Consider the following 19,885-nt stretch of genomic DNA (forward strand, 5'->3'; position numbering starts at 1 on the left):
TATAACCAGCCATTTACCTTTCAAGAATTTTTATCTGCCTTGTCATCATGTAATGAATCTGCTCCTGGTGCAGATGACATAACCTATTCAATGATAAAAAATTTGCCACTCGGAACACAAAAATTTTTGCTCAGTATCATTAATAAAATAGGGAAAGAAAATGCATTTCCAGCTTTGTGGAACATAGCTATATTACTAGCTTTTTTGAAGCCACAGAAGGATGGTATTACTCCATCTAGTTATCGTCCTATTGCTCTAACATCATGCATATGTAAGTTGATGGAAATAATGGTAAATGTGCGACTTATATGGATCTTAGAAAAGAAGGGCCTTATAACTCCAGCACAGCGTGGCTTTCGTCAAATGTGTTCTTGTAATGACATCTTAGTGCATCTAGAAAATTCAATATGTGAGGCTTTCATCTCCAGGAAACATCATGTATCAGTTTTCTTTGACCTGGAGAAAGCTTATGATACAACCTGGAGATAAGGTATTTTGAAGACACTCCATGATTATGAATTCCGAAGGTTCAGGGTTAAAGTTTCAAACTCATTTTCATCTCTTTACAGCCAAGAAGGAGGAGTTCCTCAGGGAAGTGTCCTTAGCGTGACACTGTTTGCTTTGTGCATTAACAGCATTGTCTCTGTGATTCCTGAAGATATAATGTTTTCCTTATTTGTTGATGACCTCTCTCTATCGTTTGCAGCCTCACGAATGGCAGTGGCTGAGAGAAAAATGCAGCTGGCTGTTAACAAAACTGTTGAATGGGCAGAAAAAGGGGGATTTAAGTTCTCTACATCGAAAACTGTTGATGTACATTTCTGCTGCATTAAAGGTATACATCCTGATCCTGACCTCTACGTAAGTGATCAAAGGATATCATGTAAGGAAGAGACACGTTTTTTGGGATTACTGTTCGACAAAAGAATGACTTGGGTACCTCACCTAAAAAATCTGAAAGTTAGGTGTATGCACGCTCTGAATGTTTTAAGAGTGCTTTCCCATACATCTTGGGGAGCAGATAGGAATCACCTCGAAATCAAAACTAAATATTTTAGATTTGGTACATAATGCAGGAATAAGGATTGTGAATGATGCCTTTAAATCGTCTCCAATCCCAAGCCTTTTGGTAGATTCAGGGGAACTGCCTCTAGATTCATGTCGTCAGATATCACTTGTTCGATACTGGCATAGAATCAAGAGGGTTCCTGACTCATTAACTGCAAAGCAGTTTTTGATGATAAATATTTTAACATTTATGGACATAATCCGCATGTTCCTAAACCTTTTGGATACCGAGTTTTAAAAATTTTAGAAGATTATTCTATTCCAAAGGTCAAAGTCTGGCCATTTAAGTATTTTGTTGTGCCCCTTGGAAGCTTCCTTCAGTGGAGCACTGCAGGTTCTTCACTGGTAGCAAGGAAGAAGTGAGTGCCAGTTTGACGCAGCCGTTGGCTATGGAGTTGTATTTCCCAATTTTAATAAGAGTGGAAGGCTACCGGATCAGGCATCCATTTTTACAGCAGCGTGTTATGCAATCCTAACTGCCCTTAAAGAGATTGCATGTCATTCTGGAGATCACTTTGTTTTTTGTTGCGATTCACTGAGTGTCTTGCAAGCTATTGGTCATTTTTAATTCACTCCATCCTATCGTTATTGAAATTTTACAGTGGCTTCAGTTGCTTAAGATTAGTGGTGATAAAGTATCTTTCTATTGGTCCCCTGCACATGTCGGTGTGGCAGGAAACGAAGTAGCAGACTCACTTGCCAAAACAGCTGTCAACCAAAGTAATATAGCTAGGTGTGCACTCCCTACAAATGATGTGTACCCGGTCATTAAATCAGCGTTCCTCGATTCCTGGAAATTTGTATGGGAACTAGAAAACCAAAATATGAAAGAAATAGCTATAATCATCTTTCCTTGGAAGGATTCATCAATGACTAGGCAAAGGGAAGTAATACTCAGTCGGCTTAGAATAGGCCATACAAAAATGACACATGGCTTTCTGATGAGTGGGGATCATCAGCCTTATTGTAATGACTGCTTGGTACCATTGACAGTCAGACACCTGATAATTGAGTGCCCCAGTCTTTCAGATGAGAGAGAGAGGTACTTTCCTCCACTTGCAAGAGAACTGAAGATGGTTTTTCCCTTACCAAGATTTAAGGGGCAGATTTTACTGAGAGTGCCCTGTTTAAATTAATGCCACTGGTATTTTAAATAAAATTTAATTTTTACTATTAATTTTGTAAGTTTATAGGCTTTACGATTATTAATTTTTTTTATCATGGGGATTTTCCTTTGTTAATTTTATTTTATTTCATTTAAATGAGTTTTAAATGTTTTTTTATTTTAAGTTAATAATTTTGTCTTGTGTGTTTTTATGTGTGTATAAATGTATTTGCTTGTTTGGATAAACATACATATGCTTTATATATTTCAGTGTAGTGGCATCAATAACCATTAGTTGTGACGCCAGATAATCTTTAATAAATCAGTCGATCAAATCCTCCGACGGCGCTCGGAGAAGCCAATCGTCCAAATACATCGAGACGTTGATGCCCATCAGATGTAATCATAGCGCCAGGGGGCTTAGAACCCTGGTGAAAACTTGAGGAGCTGTCGAAAGGCTAAAGCACAGAGCCCGAAACTGAAATATTTTGCCTTGAAAAACGAAGCGGAGATATTTCCTTGAGTCCCGATGGATTGGGACATGGAAGTCCAATCCCCCTGACTGAGAGCCGCCAGCACTGAACTCTGAGTCTCCATCTTGAACTTGGTTTTTAGTACGAACCAGTTCAAAGCACTCGCTTTCAACACGGGTCTCCAGCCCCTTGATGCTTTGGGAACCACAAACAGCCTGTTGTAAAAGCCCCTTGATGTGTCGTGTACTTCCTCGATGACTTCCTTGTGAGCCAAGGAAATTACTGCTTGCTCAAGAGCCAAGAACTTCTCTGAGCCTACGGAGTATGCTATCAATCTGATGGGAACCTTGGCTAAGAGAGGCCTCTCCATGAAAGGGATGGCTTAGCCCAGGTGTAAGACTTCTGTCAACCAGGCTTCTGCACCTCTGCTCTTCCATTCCTCCCAAAACAGGTGCATTCTGGCGCCTATAGGTGTGTGAAAGGAAGGGATATCATTTTCTCTCAGTATTGACTGCTGACCTAGAAGAGGATTTGCCGGGAGGTGGAAGGTTCAAACGTGGCCTTGTAAAAGGGCGAGACTTTCCCCCTCGAAAAGGCTGCTTCTGCAACGGAGACTTGGAAGGAGGAGCGGCAGACGCAACGGGTTTAGGCTATTTGGTGGATTGAGCCAGTAAATCTGTTGTCAACTTCTTCTCTAGATCCGACAGAATATTCTGAACTGTCTCATGAGGAAACAAATGAGACTCGTCTAGAGGAGCAAAGAGAAGGGCTGACTTCTGCACAGTGGTGACTCCTTTGGTGGTAAAGGAGCACCACAGCTCACGTTACTTCAACATGCCCATCATGAACAAGGAAGCTACTTCATCTGCTCCATCCCTGATGGCCTTGTCAGAGCAGGAAAGCACTCCCAGCCAGTCCTGTCGCAGATCCTCGGAAAGAGAGAGGCAGACTTCAAGCTTCCTTGCTAAAGCTTCTATCGACCAGTACAAGAAACTGAAGATCTGGATGACCTTAAATAGGTTACGAACTATGTGGTCTATTTCGGATGAAGCAAAGAATGTCTTCGCCGCTGAAAAAGCCGCTCTCCTATTCGCAGCCACTAACGCAGAGAAGTCTCCCTGGGAGGAGGCAGACTCCCAGAGGAGGCACTTCTCCTGTGATGTTGATCTTGGGAAGTTAACATGCTTGGCTGGGGTCAAACCGACGAAGCAGGCTCTCGTCTTGCTTCAGGTAAAGAGCCGCGAACAGAAGTTGAAGTACCCGCTTCGACTGACGAGCAGGTGTACATCTGACAGGTATCCACACCTGTCGACTCAGTCAAGTCCGCTGAGTCGAGAGTCGAATCTTGTCCCTCGTATGCCTGATCCGCGTGACTGCAAAACAGGCGCGGACTGGAAGGCATATCTTTCGACCTCTTGACAGGGAGAGGGGGAGATGTCAGCAGTCGAAGGTCTATTGAGGGGGCGAGAAGCCCAAGAACTACGCCAGCGTCTCACACAAGTAGACGGTGACTCACTCGAGTCTGACAACTCCGCACCAAATGAGACACCTATCCAACGGTGCTCAGTCGAAACCTGACACAACACCTCTAGGAGAACTGGAGGGATGGACACCCACCCCCTCAGGAAACACTTCACTTGCACTTGCACTTTGCACTGACACACTTTTCTCCATGGGGGTACCTAACTCCATAACAGTATTAGCTAAAATTTCAAATCTCCTCTCAAACCATAATTCGAGGCTGGCAATGGTGTCAGAAACTGCAACATGGGAAGCTGGTACAGAAGTTGAAAGAAAGGGGGTCGGAGGACTGAGGATAGGAGAAAAATGACCTCTTGAGGGAGAAGTGGGAGTAGCGATCTCCGTTGACACAGGTAGAAGGCAAAATTACAGAAACCTTGCTATCTGCCCTAATTGCTGCCTTTCTCTTCCTATCTTGTAAAACTTTCTTATTATGAGAAATGAAAAGTTTCCACTGCTCATTGTCCCACTCCTGACAAACAGAACACCCCAGTTCTTTAGAACACTCTTGCCCCCTACACTTAGTACACTTAAAGTGAGGGTCATAATCTAGTTTTGCAGCCCTCTGTGCAAAACCACAACCCCAATGAACTAGAATCTGACATAATCGGGAAAACAGGCAGCAACTAATCTCAAAAGAGTAACTAAACTAAGCTAGCTCCTTGAAAATACACCAAAAACTTTGTACATCACCAATATCCATGAACAGGCAAACAACCCTCCAAAGATGACGAAAACCCGCAGAGCTACTGATGTTACTCGGGAGCCGGCAGAAATCCAATTGAAGAGGTGGGTTGATGTCATACCCGTTTACTGAAGGTGGGTGGGAACTAGTTACCTGCACTAATGATGGAAGCGCCACCGGGAAATTTGAAAGTTAGTCTGCCGGGTGTAGGAATCCTATAGCTGAATAATTGCTTGGTAAGACAATAAAAATTATGATTAAATATCACACTCCTACGAAGACTGAGCAAGGAAAATTGAATTATTACCCTTTAAAAACAGTGTCTTGAAGTTTTCTTTGAACCTCTCAAGAACATTTAAATAAGTTTCAAAGAACGTTTGGTATATTATAAAGTATTCTAAATATTTATTTATTATTCATTTAACTATTAATGAAATCCTACTTCCCTTGTATCATATTTTTTTAACAGATAAGGCAGAAAAGTTCCAAGGGATTTATGGTGCTTTGTTTCATGTATAAGAAAAATTCATATTGAAAATCAATAACACACACCTATTGATGAATTCTATATGCACTTGGGTAAGCGTGTCCACCAAATATTTCATGGCATCCATACACATGACACATAATTGCTTTCAGATGTTTAATGTTAAACCACCCATATCATTTAGTTTACCTGCCTTTGTAGGCCTTACAGTGCCCCTAAAAAGAGCTAAAATTTCAAACATTTTTTGGGGCGACTCACAGCAACCCCCCCCCCCCCCCCCACAATCCCAGCTGAACAGGCTCGCTTCACTCACTACCCAACCCATAGTCCCCCTCTAACTTTTTGGAACCAGTTACACCCCTGTTTGTAGGCACCATATTCTGCTGGGGTCATGAAAAAAGGCATGCAGCTACCAATTTCACTTATTTGAAATCTGAAGCTGTATTCTTATGGTGTCATCCCCTCCATAGGTGGAAAAGGCTTATGATGCAAGAAGTCAGTTTTTATATATAGTTAAGTTAATAAATAGATATTGAATGCACAATAAATAGTTAGTATTGCACACCACCCACACACACACACACACACTATATATATATATATATATATATATATATATATATATATATATAATATATATACGTATATAATATATATATATATATATATATATATATATATATATATATATATATATATATATATATATATATATGTATATACACACAGGGTATTTCAAAATTAGAGCCTCCCCCCCTCTACAGCATAAAGTAAAATTGATATGGACAAAAACAAAAGTAATTCAGAACAAGTATTTATTTAAGTTTCTCTCTGAGTATTTAATATTTTGTGTGCCGTCCATCTGCTTGTACCGCAGTCTGCATTCTTGAGGGGTATGATTTCAGCTAATCGCAAAAAAGCTGAGACTCAAACTCCCTGAGCACTTTGGTCACCTTTCTTCACAGGTCGTCGAGGCTTGGTATACCATCATAGCTCACTGTGCGTGCTTCTACACGATCCTTTAAGATACTACCAATGTTTTCACACACATTAAGGTCAGGGGAGCTACCTGGAAATTCACTTGATGAGAAGAAATCGATACCACTGTTTCGAAGCAGCTCCTGTGTCTGAAGAGCCTTGAAACATGGTGCCTTATCATGCAAAAATGTGACTTCTTCAACAGATAACACATTATCAGGATCTTTGAGGAAAGGAAATTCTCTACCAGTAAGCACAGGCCTTCCAAGATTCTCACTCTTTTCGCGATGATATTCATATGGATTTTTGTTCCAGTTTCTTTTAACCAAGGATTCATCTCTTTTAATATATTTATCTATCCAGGAATGTGAAATGAAGGATGCGCCAGCATCCCTGGCGCCTCTGAAGTTATAGCCTGGATTCGGTAATTCATCTTATTTCCTCCGAGTCGTTAGCCATGGCTGTATCTAACTCTGTCACTCAGTCTGAAAATACAAGAAATTTAAAATGAAAAATAGCTTAATAGAAACCTAAGATAATGTACTTGGAGATAGGCTGTAGCAGAAAACTTCATAACATTCCATTTGTTCTTTGGAGGGGGCTCTAATTTCGAAACACCCATATATATATATATATATTATATATTTTATATATAATATATATATGTATATATAGATATTCTATATAATTATTATATAATTATATATCTGTATAAAGGTTTTTGCCACGAAGGGAAAATGAAAAGCGAGATAGCCAAGCACTTTCGGTCTAGTGCGACCCTTTACTCAGGCACAACTGATAGTACAGAGGAAAACATAGTCAAAGTAAGCTTAATATCCAAACTGACATTACAAGATTAGCAATAAGGTCGATTTCACTCTACAGAAACGAGGAAATGCCTGTGGGCAGGATAAGCGAATTTTTAGGCAGCCACACCTTGGAGGATCATGCACGTGTTCAACAGATGATTCATACAGAAAACAATACATTATGAAAAAACAAGGAGGCATATACAACTCATTACCATGAAATTTACAAAAATGTTCCCCCCAAAAAATTATTAATGAAAAGACGAAAAAAAGAATATAAATATATCGAGTAAGAGAGAGAGAGAGAGAGAGAGAGAGAGAGAGAGAGAGAGAGAGAGAGAGAGAGAGAAATAATAACTATATACACGTGGGACTAATTAATTAGTAGTTCATTTATTTTAAGGTCCTTCATAAACATTTTACAAATATACGGATCCAAATGGTACAATCCCAGACTAAGATTTAGGTTGTTTTTATTAGTGATTTGTATAATTGCTGATTCCAGTAAATTTCTTGAAACATGATCATTAGATCTAGCAATTACAGAGGTATCGCCCCAGTTAATACAATGAGATTTTCCACTCAGATGGATAAACAGTGCACTTGAAGTTTGGGCTGTTCGAAAAATTCGCTTCTCCTGCCCTTAGGTGTTTCCTCATTTCTGTAGAGTGAAATCTACCTTATTGCTTATCTTGGAATGTCAGTTTGGATTTTAAGCCTACTTTGACTATGTTTTTCCTCTGTACCATCAGTTATACCTGAGTAAAGGAAGTTATTCATATATATATATATATATATATATATATATATATATATATTATATATATATTTTAAAGACTACAATGCCCTCTTAACATCTTGAATTCTTTGCTCTTTTTTGGATACGCATGTCACTACAAAGCCTAAAGATCAAAGTTCAAAGAAATTTGAAGAAATTGTGATGTCCAGTACCGTGAAATGAACGCAGGTCCCATAATCACAAAGAAGTCACGTTGCTGACCTGATCTCTCTTTGATTTTGGGACCTGGGTTCGTTTCCCAGTACCGGATATCACAATTTCTATAAAATTTCTTTGAACTTGAATCTTCAGGCTTTGTAAATAAGTGACCAGAATATTCTACACACACACACGCACACACACACACACACATATATATATATATATATATATATATATATATATATATATATATATATATGTGTGTGTGTATTTATATTATATATATGTATATATATCACTATATGAATTAGGCTACAAACAAATGTCTTTTCGCTCTTCCTCGGTATTAATGTATTTTCATATATGTTGACCTAATGGAATTTTTAGTTGGTAATAATTTTGTCCTCGTGGATTAGAACCAGTGGACAGAGGAGAAATCAGACCTTCAGTGACTTTACTGACTCACTTGTTAGCCAAGTTGGTAACATTGCTGAAGTCCTGATTTCTCCTCTGTCCGCTGGTTCGAATCCACGAGAGGATGAAATTACTACCAACTAAAAAAAAAAAAAATTCCCCTCCGGTTAACATATATGAAAATATATTAATTCCGAGGTAGATCAAATTGGATATTAAAGGACATATATAGCTTAATGTATGTATATGAATCACGGTAATGTGATAAAAATTCATATATATATATATATATATATATATATATATATATATATATATATATATATGTATGTGTATGTCATTTTTAAATGTCGATTAACATCATATAACGCCGACGGGGACTATTAGACTAAGTGATTGGAAGATCCGTCACAAGGTAGACTCGAACCCCCGAATGTTTGTACATATACTTGTTGAACTCAGATTTTGAGACCAGCGCAGAGGCACATGAACGACAGTATCGGTATCAACTTATATGTATTACCTCTCTCGATAGATAGACGAATCATAGCGTCACGTATAAATGCCCCTTCGAGGTTTATTCCCTGGTTGAGGGAATTTTATATTAAACGATATTAGGCACGGCTATATATATATATATATATATATATATATATATATATATATATATATATATATATAATATATATATATATATAATATATATATATATCTATATATCTATATATATCTATATATATCTATATATATCTATATATATATATATTATATATATATATATATATATATATATATATATATATATATATATATATATATATATATATATATATATATATATACGCAGTTTGTAAGGATGCATTCGTCTTTGTATTTGAATGAAATATAATTATGTACGTTCATGCTCTACATGCCTTATTGTGCACGTGTTTTAAGTGTGATGCTCGAAAGCGTGCTCAAATTAGCTCTAAGGATGAGACAGATAATTGTATCATAAGTGCCCACACCTTATCAAAAAGCCACCCTTGTACTCTTACCAGCCACGAAAATGGCGAGAAGAAGTAAGTGCGTCCCTCTCATCTCTTTCACTTGATGTTGCCTGGGAAGAGAATGTAATCAGCTTTTGGTGTTCAGTGGTTTTTATAATGATTCCTCTCTCTCTCTCTCTCTCTCTCCTCTCTCTCTCTCTCGTCTCTCTCTCTCTTCTCTCTCTCTCTCATTGTGGAAAGTATAACCGAGATGATCTAATAATTAAGGTTTGTTAGCAGATGATAATTGGGTTATATCCTGAATCTCGTGCAAGCTTGAACTTCAAGACAGCAAATTGAACACTTATAAGGTCACACCTAAGAAGTGCCTCACAAAAGATTTTAATGAAAAATTTTATTTAATTTACATAGGATGGAATAGAATAGAGGACATTGGTGGGAAGAGTGATTGGTTTGTTTATGTATAGCACTGAATATAAAGTAAATTTTTGCTTTCTAGTTTATATGAGTGAAGAATAACAACAGTTGGTTTTCAGTTTTAGTGAATAATCGTTGGAAAAAAGAGAATTCTTCAAAGGCAATAACCTTGTCCCATGCGATGTCCTTCAGTCATTTAACTTGTTTGCAGCCTTCTAGCTACTGTTGCTTCTTTCCCAGTATCACTCGATACCGCGGCCCTCAATCAATGACTAATATCTTGTGGTGTTTTCTTGATCCTGAGGCTTTGCGGTACTCTCCTTCATTTCTACAGCTCTATATACCGTGTTTGTAGATTGTTTTGCTGATTAGTTACGTATTTGATATATATATCTATATATATATATATATATAATATATATATATATATATATATATATATATATATGTGTTATATATATATTATATATATATATATATATATATATATATATATATATTAAGCATTGCTATGTGTGTACCCGTGTATTTGTGTCCTGATTTATATGTAAAGTGAGAAAAGATGTAGGTGGAAATTTCTAAGATCAGAATTTGCAGTGGTTGATTTTAGCAGACGTTACAAAGTTAGGCGGTAGCATTGAAGAGAGGCTGCAGAGTCCGTCAAAAAGAAAGTGACAAGAAATTAAAAGCAAACTTGAAATTTTGAGGGTAAACGGAAGTCAGAAAGATGGAGAAATGTATTTAGTAATTTAGTATAGATGATGGTGGAATGTAGTCGGGAGATTGGCAAGGGTATTCAAGAGTAAACATAGCGGTCGATGGTAGGATAAGCGAGGGTGAAGCCTAGGAAAAAGCAGGATTCTGTAAAAGCTCTGAGCGCCTCAGTTGCGTGATCGGTATGGTCTTGACCTGCCACCTTGGTGGCCGCGAGTTCGGTTCTCGGACATTCCATTGAAGTGTTGGAGATGTGTATCTCTGGTGATAGAGGTTCACTCTCGACGTGGTTCGGAAGTCTCGTAAAGCCGTTGGTCCTGTTGTTGAGTAACCACTGGTTCCATGCAACATAATCATACAAACAAACAAACAATAAAAGCTCTGGAGGAGAAGAAGAATATCTTTGGAAGTGAAAGTTTGGATGTGTGTTGTTATTGTTGAATAATTTATTCCCTATTGAAGTGAAGTGTGGGCTGAATACAGAGATTGAAAGAAAAGTTATATTAATTGTTTGTGTAGTTTCGTTAGAGTAAGAAAACCTGAGCTGCTTGGAAATGTTCAGAAAGGACAGAGACATAGTAAACAAGATCATCAAAGGTGACGAGTTATATAAGACGGATTTGAGATGGGTTGGTCATGAGGTATGGATGGAGCGTGATAGGTTGATGAAGAAACTGGAAATATTTTGATAATGAAGTAAGCAGTGGTCAGTTGTGGTGAAAGAAGAAATAAAATGATAAGGCTTTACTAACTAAGAAGTATGAGAAAGCGTGATGTATGAAGGTGAGGTGTTGGGTTGAATCACTGATGACGAGCTTTGTCTGTAGATACCTTAAGTTCCTTCTATTGTGGAGGCTTTATGAATTGGAGGTTCATCTTAGCCTCAGAAATCATGGGATGAACATTGAAGTAACAGTCATCCTTTACACATGTGGAGCTACCTGTATTAATTGACAATGGTTTAAAAGTTCTATATATATATATATATATATATATATATATACTATATATATATATATATATATATATATTGTGTGTGTGTGTGTGCGCGCATGTGCATGTGTGTGTTTGTGTGTGTATATGTATATATGTAATAACCATAATGCACTCTTATATTCTCAGTTTTTTCATACATTCTGGATATGCGTGTCATTGCAAAGTCTAAGATATATATGGGAAAGAATATGAAGCAATTCAGACGTCTGTAGCAGGATTCGAACTCTCATTGAGAGTATCAGTACGAAGCCACGTACCCACGTACGTACTCTGGATGCGGGTCTGATTCCTGCTACGGACGTGAATTACTTCTTAACTCTTCCATTTGGTTCTTACGCAGTGGTGTCATTTCAGATTGTTAGCGGGGGTAGGGGTAAGGTAGCGAGTGAAGTGAGCCCTATCAACTGGGACGACAGTGTATATCCCTGAGAATTTTTTGGAAATTCGTGCCCATTTTGGAGCATTTTGAAGCCATATAAGATTCACCCTGTAGTGAATTTTATTATTATTATTATTATTATTACTAGCAAACTTACCCATCTACGATGGGTGATAAAATACGGGTGCAGAAGTGAAAAGTTTATATGTACTATTTGTTCAGCAATATTAAAATAACGGTGATTTTTATACATACCTACTACAGAACCTCTTTGTACACAATATTATCAGTTTGTCCACAACTTAATTTCAAGTTGGCAGAGTCAGTTGCTGTGCTCATCGCCACATACAGTTGGCCATGCGTGAACATGGGTGACGGCAGAAACACACCAGCACAATCCAAAGTCTGGCCCTGCGAATGGTTGCATTGAATGAGAAGGCCAGGTTGATGGGAAACTGCCTGCGCCGTAAGTGGAATGGAAACTGGTTGTCCGAAGGCATCAGAGGAATCCGGGGGATGAACAGATGTTTGCCGGTGTGAGGGCCCGTTGCTATCACTGCTTCGATGACGTGGGAGTTTAGCTCCATAACGGTGTACCTCGTTCCATTGCAATGTCCATTGGCAGGATCGAAATTCCGAAGCAACATTACCGGGCAGTACTTCTTCAACGTTATTTTGTGCACTGGCAGTCCCGATGGATTTAAGTTACTCAAAAAATCTTGCGGATATTGATGATTATTTTCATCTTCTATTGTGTCCGAGCTGAAATATTCGCGACTTGCTCCGGGGAAGTTGTACAGAAATTATGTATGAAAAATCGTAAAGTAACTAAGTCTACGGGAATAACCAGCCTCGTTTCACGGCCAGAAACCGCTCCGTTTCAGGGAATCCCTTCTCAACCCCACCCCCTACAAAGGAGGGGGTTAGGTTGGATGGAATCCCATTACAAACCATCTTAGGGGTCCTCACCATAACCCTGAAAAGTTTCATGCCCATCTGACCAGCCGTTTGACCAGCCGTTTGGCCGTGATTGAATGACAGACAGACAGACATTACGCCCATTATAGTATGATTATTATTATTATTATTGTTATTGTTACTATTATTATTATTATTATTATTATTATTATTATTATTATTATTATTATTATTATTTCAAAGGCTAGGGGGGCCAACCAAATCTTTGGGAGGAGTGTCTCCAGGGGGACAAGTGTCCCCAAGCCAACAGGCCGCCCCCCCCACCCCCCCCCCCCCCCCCCCCCCCCCCCCCCCCCCCCCCCCCCCCCCCCCCCCCCCCCCCCCCCCCCCCCCCCACCCCCCCCCCCCCCCCCCCCCCCCCCCACCCCCCCCCCCCCCCCACCCCCCCCCCCCCCCCCCCCCCCACCAATGATGCCCCTGATCTTAGGCTTTGTAATTGCAAGCGTATTGAAAGAGTGAAGAAGTTATGAGGGCATATGGTTATTACAATTACATATATATCTAGTAGAAGTTACCCCAGTAGATTCTATGAGTATTACACACGTGTGTGTATGTGTGTTTATTGTATAATTGTAATGTACCACAAGTTATAATTCTCGACTGTATCCTATGTAGTTGAGACTTCGACAGGGTATGCTGGGTAACAGTACAAACCAACAGAAGTATGAGGCTATCTAACCTCATTTGTAACAGAGGCCAGTCATTTAACAAATCTTGCTTTTCCATGCAGATGAGTTCACACTTTTGTTATTGAACCCGGACAAGCTAGTTTCCTTGAAATCTGTACATTATAGCTATAAACTCGGTAATACTTCTTTCTAGTATATTAGAATAAACTTACTTTTTAGCACCTATCCAACTGATAGTATGCAAATTTAGTTGTTCTGTTCATTCTGTTCATAGTTTATACATCTGTACTGGTTTCCAATGACAGAGAGAGATGGAGTTCTAACTTCTCTGGTGACTGAGGTCAGTGCTGAGTCACAAATAAAGTTATGACTCTTGTTCCTCTTGTCAGGTGCTAATGTTTTGTCACACACTTATGTTTATACTGTTCCCTGACATATATATTGTGTATTATATATACACCAGCCAGGTTGAAGTTGTTTTAACTAAAGTTTATATTGGTCTGGGGTTTGCCTTGTTTTTCAATTCCTTGATAAAGTTAAGTATATCTTAGTTTAACCAGATCACTGAGCTGATTAACAGCTCTCCTAGGGCTGGCCCGAAGCTATTAGATATATTGACGTGGCTAGGAACCAGTTGGTCACCTACAGCTTATTGTGGGATCCGAACCACATTATATCGGGAAATGAATTTCTATCACCAGATATTAATTCCTTAGATTCCGTGTTGGCAGAGCCGAGTATCGAACTCCGGACTACCGGATTGGCAGTCGAGAGCGAAAACCACGCGTCCAGCGAGGAACTATGATACCTTCCATATGTATATCACGCATTCATGTGATTTAAAGAATTAATGGACACCATGTGCCTCTTTCAGTCTTTTGAAGAGCTCTCTTCCCATTCCTGAATATGTTGTTAAAGAATATGCCAGTACCCTTGCACAAGCCCATGAAGCCAAAGAACGCCTCTGGTTTCTTTGTAAATGTCGGGGTGATCAGTTTATTCCTAGATAAATGATAATAAAAATTCAGTTAGAAATGGGTTATATTGAGCACGGGCAGCGAAGCGCATTCATAGACACTTCAGCATGACTAAATTGGAAAATATTAATCACATGATAAATTTACGAAAAAAGTTTTGAATCTCATCGGCCATTGGAAGGTAAAGGTACACCACGAGGTTATTGCATTGAAGAATGGGAAAAAATGTTTCTCAAGTTCTGAATTAAACATAATGATAGTGTGGACTGTCTAATTCAGAGAAATCTTGGATCGTCGACGCGTATCATTGAATTGTCAGCTTATCTAACAAATGTCTAGTTCGAAAAATGACTTTTGACTTAGTTTGTAGGCTAAATGAACCTTTATCATCTACTGCGGTGAACATTGCAAAAATAACGAGAGGTGTGCATTCCAGGGAAGTATATATGTGAATATAGTATAGAGAATAACTCAACGCAAAGGCAAATATAGAAAAAAATATCCAATTTTCCCAAGATGAAGTGTTAAGAACATACACCAGATGAAAGCTGACAAATTTCGTGTATTATGCATTACTAAATGAATGTCTTTAGGTAGAAAAATGAATGAATGAATGATCAAGTTGCATTCAGAGATAAACTAAATAAACCTTAGATTGTGGAAATAGTAATTTGAATGACAAAAGATTAAAAACTACTAAAGAGAAATGGAAACTTAAAAGCAAGATTTTATGTAACATAAATTTTCCGGATGGGCCAACTATCAACTGTAAGCTGTGCTTCATACATTTCATTTAAAATCTTATTGATATTGTTAATCCACTGGTTGGTACCATTTCTGATAAGAGTATAATGTAGATTTTATAAATAATATTGATATTGTAGATTTTATAAATGAAATAATTATTGTAGACCTAATAAATAAAAAAAATCGTGTTCAAGTTACTAGTGATTTTAATTATCTGAGTTTTGATATTTCATTATTGAAGATTTGTAAGAATTTTTATCAGATACCTAGCAGAGAGTAGACAGTTGGGTGACCATTCACTAAGGAAACTTTAATGAAACTGATTAAAATGTGTAAAAAAAAAGGTGTAAAATTATAATGCAACGGGAAATATTACTCTCGAACTTTGACATGGCCATGGGAAATCTTGTCTAGTTTTAAGCATATTGTACATCATTTTTTTTTTAAATAATAAACTCATCCCGCGCAGTGTAAATGATTTAGGCACATTGGAAATATTTAGCCAGAGAAAAAAATTTAAATTCTGTCTTTGGCAACTGAGAGAATTATTGTCGCCAACAAAATTCACTAAGGAAACGAAAAGTGACTGTAGCTTATCTTTTTGGATTCCCCAGCACATACTAATCATAGTAAGTTTAAACTTACAGTATTCAGAAACGTACTAACATACCAGCCGCCTTCGTATATATATATAATATATATATATAGTATTATATAATATATATAGATATAATATATTTGATATTTTATTTTGTATTAATATATATATATATTATTTTAGTTATAATTTAATATATTAAATCAGATAGTATTAGATATAGATATAGTTATATATATATATCCGGATTATAATATACATAAATATAGATATATAGATATCGATATATATATATCTACTATATAGTATATATATATATATATATATTAGATATATATTATATACATATATATATAATCTTTTTTCTGTCCGATGCAGTAAAGAAATAAGTTTTTACATTCATGTTTTTGAGAGCATTTTGTGTAAGTATCTATGAATATATTGATGAAAAGGATATAGTTAGGAATGCAAGTAAGATATTAAAATATCCTGATACTGTGTTAGACGACGTATAAAGACGTTCTAATGATAATAACCGAAACATACAACGCAGATCTCCGCTTCTCTACCAAGCAGTAGTGATTTCAAAGATATTCAGCATCTGCTTAAGAAGATTATCTTCAAAGTGCCGTTAGGAACAGTAATTCGATGAAAAAATAAGTACTTACAAAGATATATCCTGCAAATAATAAATATGTGTATATCAAAAAAGTCATGTGACAGTTTTTGCCATGAATCGAAAAATGAATAGAAAATAGAATATAGATTAGCTGTGCAAAATCAACGATATGTAGGTGCCAAAAAGCTAGTTTCTCATTATGTGTTGGAGAGAAATACAATTGAAATAGGTTTTTATGAAATAAATCTTTTGTAGGAATATGGGGAGGTAGTTTGTCTTCGGTAAGTAACAAATATATGAGGCCGCCTGCAGGAGAAAGCATGATTTGTGTTATAGCACTGACGTACATCATAAATGGGGTAAGGTCTCCTGTTCTTATCAAGTGTTAATACTGTTTAACTCCTGTTTACTAAGTTCGTTTGCACTGTCATTCAATGTACAAGATTTGTACCTACTCTTCCATTTTTTCCTGTGGTACATCTGCTTCTGTTTATATAGCTCATCCTTCTTGTTATATGAATTCCCTTAAATCCTGTGAGTTTTTTTTTTTTTATTAAGTAATATAATTTTTTGAGATATTTTGGTGGCTGTGATCAATAGCGGTTATGACAATTAATACTTCAAGGAAATTCCATGGTAGTGAATTGTGTGTCCTTCCATACCACAGAAGAAACAGTATGTTTTTGAGAAAGTTTCAAAATTTTGTACCCTTTAAGACCTAACGAGATACTCTCTGAAAAGCCTCAGTAGATCTTAGTGTCGTCTATGACTGATTACCCAAAAGACCGTAGCTATAGTTTTCTGTAAAAGAAAGCTATAGAGATAGCTTTGTCTGTCTGTCCGCCCTCAGACCTTAAAAACTACTGAAGCTAGAAGGTTGCAAATTGGTATGTTGATCATCCACCCTCCAATCAATCAAGCATACCAAATTGCAGCCATTTAGCCTCAGTAGTTTTATTTTTATTTAAGGTTAAAGTTCACCATGATCGCGTGTCTGGCACCGTTATAGTTGCCAACAACAGAGGCCATCACCGTTCCTTGCTGAAAGTTCCATGGGCCGTGGCAGCGATTGTCATACAGCATTACACGCTGTACTGAAAACTCGATTGCACCGAAGAAACTTCGGTGCATCTATTCATTGTATACTAGCGATTTCATTGTTGGCCTAAATTGAGAGTAAAAATGAACATCATATTCTTGTTGCTCATGTTTGTTCCCTCTTATGTGAAATAAATTGCTCCTAGTTGTAACAGATAATTGAAACGAATCAGTAGGACAGGCAGTCAGTGAGCTTTGAGGCTTATCTTCAGCAACTGGGAAACAAAATAGATATTTTAATTCTCCAATATATCCTTCTTCATGATACTTTGCATTGGCATATTGTATGTAAATGACCTTAATTTGTTTTAATTATACGTGACGATTACTTCAAGCTGTCTTTTTCACATCGCTTGAGATATGTGTTATCTTTTGTTACCAAAAAAACAGACACTTTATACCCCCAAAGGTTAATGGTAATAAATGCTAAAGATTTTTCTTCACTATTTATAGAATCTTGTTTTCCTATGGGTTGTGGCCTCCCGAGGGCCTTGTGTTTTAGACAAATTGTTCAAAGTGCGGTAATTATTGACGTAGCCCAAGGCTTTTTCATAAGCTGTCTGGCAACGAGGAACTAAACCATTGCCTTTAGTGCCCGTATCTCTATAAGTAGTACAGGCTACTCGGTTTCCAGTGCCTCAACACCCACGTTCTGGCAAGGTGTCGCGTTGTCACACAGACCTGCACCAGATGTCTTTCTTTTTATTCGCTGCAAAACTTTGAAATGGTCTCTTTGCTAGTTTTAGATGTAAGTGCCAGAACTTGAACAAAATAAAAACAAGCTCTACTGCTTTGCTTCACGAGCGCTTACATCTGGATATTTGTTTATTTTTTATCATTTTAGTGATAAATGGACGTAGTATTACCTTTATTAGGACTATCAACTTGTATTATAAGTGTTGATTACTTAAGTACCTAGAGTCCACGTTTCAAAACTTTTTGAACCGTGTGTACATATTTCATTTTTCATTTCGCCGAAGATTGAGACCCTAGTTTCTCAAGTTTTCAAATGTTCGTCCTGTTATTATTCGTCGTTATATTTTGCTTGACTTCGTTTCCAATGTAGGTATCAGTTTTCCTGATCAGGTGCTTGATTGTGATTCTCTTCGAGGGGTTTTTCTCATATATAGTTGCTTTTGGAGCTCAACTTGTTGAGCCTTGAATGCCTATCTGACCTTCAAGTTCTCTGTCAACCACTTGGAAATGCGAAGTAACAGAAAAATATTTCTGGGAAATATAGACTAAGGACAAATAAAACGACCAGTGAAAGGTATAGGGGCAACTTGCATATTTCAGTCTTCACTTTTATTGGAAAGGAATTGTAGCAAGTTTTGTTGTGTTAAATCATTGCTGCTGAGCCCCGTAAGAGATTCTGCAATATAGAGGAACAAATTTAGGACGACACTGAAACTGTACATATACTAATGTAAGTTTTTGCTATTCGGTGCATTGTAATGCACTGTAAACCAAACACTGAATAAGTAAAAACTGACGTGAATAGATGAGTAACGGTAACCTAAATTAAAAATCGCATGCAATAGTAGCTTAAAACCTATCCAATTATGTCAGAAATATTTATAAATGTAACTAAATGCAAACCTTGGAGCAATGAAGGATACATGTTGCAGTTTCAGTAATCCTAGATGTTTTCCCCAGTACTAATGAGGACACTTCTCTTACCAATATTCATTAGGACAATATATATATATATATATATATATATATATATATATATATATATATATATATATGTGTGTGTGTGTGTGTGAGTGTGTGTATATTGTGACGTTTATAGAACGCCTCGCCTTCCCAGCAGTTTTTTTTATTAATTGTATTTATAAAAGAAGCAGCCATGCCTTCTCCTAAAGCAACTGATGTTGGGAGAGAGCATGTCGTAGTAGGCTAGAGAGACATTTCCGGTCTGACGGAAGCTTAGGGTAAGAGAGGCAAGTCACAAGAGTAGCTAGGCTTCGAGATGGATCTTAGGGACCTCTACAATAAGACCTCTTTTTCCTTCCCAATTTGCTGGCTGTTGTGATCACTTTTCAGGCAGTGCCCGAGGCGGTATTTGGAAGCCCCGTGATACCAAGACAATAAGGATCTTCCTCGACTGCAGTCTGTGACCCCGGACGGATGTCCAGCCGGCCAGCCTCCCACACTTAAGCCTATCGGCTCGGTGTACTGGCGGGCACGAACCCCAGACCTGAAACAAAGTCAGGCCGCATTCTTCCACAACGATACACTGAATATTGCATCCAGGTACG

The 19,885-nt window shown here is 37.6% G+C and overlaps 1 protein-coding gene across 3 annotated transcripts in view; it reads right to left on the reverse strand.

Annotated features, from left to right (window-relative positions):
• Nucleotides 1–9,594, reverse strand: part of LOC135225226 (uncharacterized) — a 165,790-nt gene extending 156,196 nt beyond the window's left edge. Inside the window, exon 1 of one of the 3 annotated variants that reach the window (XM_064264548.1) lies at nt 9,518–9,594. The gene's annotated coding sequence lies outside the window, so the exon portion shown is untranslated. Of the gene's footprint in view, nt 1–4,855; nt 4,968–9,517 lie in introns of those variants that run through there. The other 2 variants (XM_064264549.1, XM_064264550.1) reach the window with 2 other exon arrangements.
• Nucleotides 9,595–19,885: the final 10,291 nt, after the last annotated feature.

The sequence above is a fragment of the Macrobrachium nipponense genome, chromosome 13 (genome assembly GCF_015104395.2).
Source record: "Macrobrachium nipponense isolate FS-2020 chromosome 13, ASM1510439v2, whole genome shotgun sequence".
Lineage (NCBI taxonomy): Eukaryota > Metazoa > Arthropoda > Malacostraca > Decapoda > Palaemonidae > Macrobrachium > Macrobrachium nipponense.